Genomic DNA, 6,535 nt, shown 5'->3' on the forward strand with positions numbered 1-6,535 from the left:
TGGGGAGATGGGGGGCTTTTAACAAGTCCATAATGGATTAAGTAAAATGCTGCAGATCCCCAAGTGGCTACAGCAGCAGAAAAGCTACAGGTCCCCAAAAAGCAGCAGTGAGCAGCCGGTCCTGAGAGAACCCAGTCCCAGGCAGGGATGGTGCAGTTCCCAAGTGGGCCATGAGGGGCAGCAAGTCCCACGAGGAGAGACAGACAGATGGGCATGCCACAAGACCATGCCTCAGGTCTCCAAAGGCAGCTGGTCCAGGGCAGGGAGCCACCCTGGCCCAGAGACAGAGACATGGATAGGCACGCCATGCAGAGTGAAGTTGGATATTTATTTAGTGGTTATGGAAGGGAAGGGGAGACAGGGAGAGGGGTAAGGGAAGAAGTGGGGAGAATGGAGCAAGGCAGACTGTCTCTTCCGGGGAGAGACAGAAAAGGGAAGGGACTCAGGCTGGAAGCTGAAGATCAGATTGCCTAGTGAAGTGGGGGAGGGGGAAGGGAGTGGGCGTGGCTTGTCTCTTAAAGAGACAGAACAGACCAATTACAATGAAGGATTTCTAAGGTTCAGGACCCCAGTTGGCTGACATTTGTCTAGGGGTATCCAGGTGAATGTGTGCTGGCAGATGATCCTATCTACAATTCTGTTGGAGGGTCTGTTCCTGGGTGGTGCCTGGATGGTCTCAGTTTGTGGTCTTTCTTGAGGTCTTTCACCTCAGGGTGAACTGCTGAGACTCAGGCCTCTATTGAGCTTATCATGGCTGGGTCCTACACTGGTAGGTGAGAATGGTGGAAGAACTTCCTTAGGTGCTCTGTTCTTATCAAGCTTAGTGTGGTTGGGTCCTACGCCTGTCAGCTCTTGCAGAGACCGCCAGCACAGAGTGCCACCTGAAGCACAAAGAGTCACGAGGTAGACCTCACTGCTGCAGCCTGAACAAGCACAGCAAGCCCAGAGCTTAGAATTTTGTAGTCTGTTTGCTTAACTTTGATTTAAATGACTCTTATTTTTTCCCTCCCTCAGAGCAGGAATAACTCAGTATTAAAGGTCTCTTTTTGGGAAATGTCTTTTGTTTTTTCCTAATCATGAGAATAACTCGTTGTTGGTAGTTCTTTCATAGGAGACAGAGGGAGTTTATGAATATTTTGCCTGTGTGCAAGTTGGATCCCCTGGAACTGGGGCCACAAGTGGTTATGAGTTACCATGTAGTGTAGGCGGATGTTTCTTTCCTGCCTGCCAGTTCTCAAACAGCAAACATGGAGACTTAATATGAATTAAAAATCATTAGTCAATAACACATGCTTGTTACTAGCTAACTCCTGCATTTAAACTTACCCATATGTCTTATCTATGCTTTGCCACGTGGCTTGGTACCTTTTCTCAGTATGGCATGTCCATCTTGCTTCTCTCTGCCCAGAAATAGGTGCCCTTTTCACAACTGAGCTCTTCTAATCTGTACCTCTTGTGGCTGAATTCTCTGTTTATTCAATTTAAAATCCTAAATAACTGCGGCTGGAGAGATGGCTCAGTGGTTAAGAGCACTGCCTGTTCTTCCAAAGGTCCTGAGTTCAATTCCCAGCAACCACATGGTGGCTCACAACCATCTTTAATGAGATCTGGTGCCCTCTTCTGGCCTGAAGGCATACCTTCAGACAGAATACTGAGAATACTGTATACATAATAAATAAATAAAATCTTAAAAAAAAATCCTAAATAACTAAGAGAATCTCCTCTTTGTATTTTTTTTTTCAGGAGAAATTTGCAATCCCCAACAGGGTAAACTTTTCTGTACCACATTAAGTATTTTTTTCCTAAGGTATCTGTATCAGAAGCAACCAATAAAATATCATTCACATCATGATATATAATATATTGAAGAAATTATTTACATGTCACTTCCAGTTTTGATTTACAAAACATTGGCATTAGGTCGGGCTACCTAACTTTTTTTTTTTGTGGGAGGATATTCCAATGATATCATCTCCCTGGCTGGCATTGTTTACAGCAGAAACTGTAAAAGCAAATTTTTCTCTATCCCATTCTTGTAAAGGAACAGTAAACAGCAACCCTGCAAATCAGTAACTACACTAGGCCAATCTTTGGGTAATAAAGAAGGTAAAGGAATCACAGGCCACAAAGATCCCATAGGTTGAATTATCTTATTAATAGCTCTCAAATCAGGTATCATTCTCCATTTTCAGATCTTTTTTTATTACAAATACAGGAGAATTCCAAGGCTAGTAGTTTCCTCTCTGTGCTTAGCATCTAACTATTTTGTACCAGTTGCTCAAGCAACCATAATTTTTCTTTAGTTATGCAGGCTTCCTAGTCACCATTTTAAATCCAGCCTTGATGTGAAGGTCTGTGCCTAGTTAGATTGGAACTTGTTGTGCCATGCTTGGTTGGCATCCCTGGGAGGCCTGCTCTTTTCTGAAAGGAAACAGAGGAGGAGTGGATCTGGGGGAGAGGGGAAGATAGGGAAGGGACCGGGAGGAGAGGAGGGAGGGGAAACTGTAGTCAGAATGTAATATATGAACGAAGAATACCTAAGTTTAGAGAGAGATGGCTGGCAGTGGTTGCAGGCACCTGTAACCCAGCACTCAGGACGCAGAGGCAGGTGGACCACTGTGTTCAAGACCAATCTGGTCGCCGGGCGATGGTGGCGCACGCCTTTAATCCCAGCACTTGGGAGGCAGAGGCAGGCGGATCTCTGTGAGTTCGAGACCAGCCTGGTCTTACAGAGCTAGTGCCAGGACAGGCTCCAAAGCCACAGAGAAACCCTGTCTCGGAAAAAAAAAAAAAAAAAAAAAAAAAGACCAATCTGGTCTACAGAGTGAGTTCCAGGACAGCCAGGGCTACACAGAGAAACCTTGTCTTGAAAAACCAAAGGGACTTTCCACGCTGCCCTGGGAAGGGTCTGTACGGCGTTGTTCTTGATTCCCGATGTAACTTAAAGGAAAACTTAACACAATGTCCGGAGCCCTTGATGTCCTGCAGATGAAGGAGGAGGATGTCCTCAAATTCCCGCTGCAGGAACCCACTTAGGTGGCACCAACCTGGACTTTCAGATGGAGCAGTTCATCTACAAAACGAAAAGCAACGGCATCTACATCACCAACCTGAAGAGGACCTGGGAGAAGCTGCTGCTTGCAGCTTGGGCTATTGTTGCCATTGAGAACCCTGCTGATCATCTCCTCCAGGAGCACTGGGCAGTGAACCGTGCTGAAGTTTGCTGCCGCCACTGGAGCCACTCCGATTGCTGGCCGTCACCCCAGGGACCTTCACTAACCAGATCCAGGCAGCCTTCAGGGAGCCACGGCTTCTAGTGGTGACCGATCCTAGGGCTGACCACCAATCCCTCACAGAGGCGTCTTATGTGAACCTGCCCACCACTGCCCTGTGTAACACAGACTCACCTCTGCGCTACGTGGACATCGCCTCCCATGCAACAAGGGAGCTCAGTGGGTCTGCTGTGGTGGATGCTGGCCCAGGAAGTACTCCGCATGCGTGGCACTATCTCCTGTGCGCACCCATGGGAGGTTATGCCTGATCTTTACTTCTATAGGGACCCAGAGGAGTCTGAGAAGGAAGAGCAGACTGCTGCCGAGAAGGCCGTGAGCAAGGAGGAATTTCAAGGCTCCTGAGTTCACTGCTGCTCAGCCAGAGGTGGCTGACTGGTCTGAGGGGGTGCAGGTGCCCTCGGTACCCATCCGGCAGTTCCCTACTGAAGACTGCAGTGCCCAGCCAGCCACTGAGGATTGGTCAGCAGCTCCTGCAGCACAGGCCACCGAGTAGGTTGGAGCCACCACTGTGGGTCCTGAGCTCCTCTGCAGACACCTGAGCAAAGAGAAAAAGGGTAGAAGGAAAATAAAGTTCCTACAAGCTGTCAAAAAAAAAAAAAAAAAGAAGAAAAAGAAGAAAAAGAAAGAAAAGAAAGAAAAAGAAAAACCAAAGGGGAGAGGAACAATTTATTTCAGTGGAAGCAGAAGTAAACTGTAATAACATTTAACAACCATTTATGAGCAGATTATTTAAAGATTAGTGCACTGGGAGGCTGTAGAGGTGGCCCTTTGGTTGGCTTAGAGCACTCATTCTTGCAAGGGACTTGGGTTTGGTTCCCAGCACCCCCCTGGTGATCACAGCCATGTGTGACTCCAGCTCAGGAGCTGTGATCTGGCGCCCTCTGCTGAGGGATTTGTACACCTTGGGAAGGTGTGTTGCTGAGATTGGTGTAATAAAATGTTGAGCCAAGAACTACCTAGGCAGGAGGTATAGGCAGGAACTCAGGGCAGAGAGAGGAAGGAAGGAAGAGATGAATGCAGGCCTGTGAAAGAGGCCACGGAGTCATGGAGAGGAAACAGAAGGCGGAAGGCGGAAGAGGGGTAATGCCATGTAACAGAATGTGGATTAATATAAATGGTTACTTCAAGTTATAAGAGCTGGTTGGGTACAAGCCTAAGATAAAGGCAAAACATTCATAATTAATAAGAAGTCTCCATGTCTTCATTTGGGAGATGGCTGGTGGGATAGAAAAAGACTCATTACTGCCCCCTTCTGGAGCACCAAGGACACAAGGGTTACATAAACATTCATATGGCCAAAATACCCATACACACAAAATAAAAATAAGGTTTAAAAATCATTTTAATTAGTAGAACACATGCTTAGCATGCACAAAACTTGGGGTTCAATCTGAGGAGTCCCCAAAAATGCATAGTTAATATGACTGCTCACAAGGAAAAATCCTAAAAGATGTCATACCCACATTAAAACTAATGGCATAGCTAGGCGTGGTGGAGCCCACCTTTAATTCTAGCACTAGGGAGGCAAAGGAGAATGAATCTCTGTGAATTCCAGCCAACCTTGTTGGTTTAGGACAGCCAGAGTTACATAATAGAGAGACCATGTCTCCAAAAAAAAGACAGTGAAATATGGAATACTATTTAGAAAAACATACAATACTGAGGAATAAAATGATTATGAAAAGTAAATACTGAAGCCTGTTTTGAAATAAAAGAAACCACAAATATAGATTAGAAAACATCTTAAAGCACACACACCTATGACCTCTCCAGATAAGGGTTTTTAACCAGGGTTAAAGTCCCCGGCATGAATTTGCTCCTGTGGCGCAGGCTTCAAATCCAATCAAAGAGCGGCTGGTTAACCCAGACCAGCCACACCACTATTGTGCCTGTGGGCACATCTGGCCAGGCAGCTGGTACTGCGGCTATGACATTCACCACTGGACGAGTCCGCCCATGATTCTTCTCATGGAGACTTGCATGGTACCTTTTGGCTACAAAAGCTAGCCACTAGGAAAGAAATTTCCAGGCCAGTTCCAACTTGGTTTCTCTATTGTGCAAACAAAGTGTGACACACTACAGATCCCCCTGCCTCTGCCTCCAGAGCTCTGAGGTCACAAGCATGCACCGCCATATTGTTTGGGTAGTGCTGAGGGTCAAAGCCAGGACTCTGGACCTGCCAGCCAAGGAGTCTGCCACCTGAGCGACACCCTCACCTTGTACCCCACCATTCTGAAGGGGTCAGAGTAGGGAGTATTAAATCAAGTGCTCACACATAATTGACTTTTCCACTCAGCTAAACTCCCCCCATCCCCGCACCCCGATACAGGGTCTCACTATGCAGCCCTGGCCAACCTGGAACTCATTATGTAGCGCAGGCCAGCCTCAAACTCCCAGAGATCTGCTTGCCTCTCCCTGCCAGGTGCCAGGATTACAGGCGTGTGCCACCACACCTGGCTCCCATATTGTAATTAAACTTTGTTCATTGTTATAACTATAGTTGTGAGAAACGAGATAGCAGCAGGGTCCCCTTTTCACACTTCCTCAGTAGCAACACCACAGAGTTCTAGTGCAATACTACAGCCAGGGAGGAGACATCGATACCGCCAATATGAAGAAGATTTTTCTTTTCGTCATTCCCTGCCCTATGCTGGCTTCAAACTCACCATCATCCTCCTGCCTCAAGCTCCCAAGTGCTGGATAACAGTCATGCGCTACCATGTAAACATACCAAGTGTTCTGTACACGGCCATGCCCTGTGTAACCTTTTACAACTGGCTTTTGTCACTGGGCGTGGTTTTCTGGAGACTCCCTGAGGTTGTCGTGCGCACGCGCATCGAGAGTTCTGTTTACTGCTGAGTAGCAAACACGCGGTGACATGGATCGCTACAGCTTGTGTAACCATCCATTAGCTTCAAGGGCATCCACGTTTGTTTCCTTTCCTGTTTTTTCCTGTTCCAAATAAAACTCACAAGCATCTCTGCACAGAATTTTGTGTGCTCTGGTCTCAGTTTTAAATGAGGTCCCGAGGCTAAGATGGTATTTATGGCTGCCTTTTCGTGTCTTCCTCCTTCACTTTGTTAGTCGCCCACATTTATAGTGTTTGTTACATGTCAGGCCCTGTTCTAAGGACTTTACAGGCCTCATTTAATTCTCACAATTACTATGTCAGGTATGCGTTACTGTCTTCCCCACAGCGCAGATGTGGGAATCACGATGAGAGAGGCACACAGTCAGAGCGC

The 6,535-nt window shown here is 46.8% G+C and overlaps 1 pseudogene; it reads left to right on the top strand.

Annotated features, from left to right (window-relative positions):
• The first annotated feature begins 2,961 nt into the window (after positions 1-2,961).
• Positions 2,962-5,300, top strand: LOC101997646 (annotated as a pseudogene).
• The last annotated feature ends 1,235 nt before the right edge of the window (positions 5,301-6,535 follow it).

Source organism: Microtus ochrogaster, chromosome 21 (assembly GCF_000317375.1).
Source record: "Microtus ochrogaster isolate Prairie Vole_2 chromosome 21, MicOch1.0, whole genome shotgun sequence".
Lineage (NCBI taxonomy): Eukaryota > Metazoa > Chordata > Mammalia > Rodentia > Cricetidae > Microtus > Microtus ochrogaster.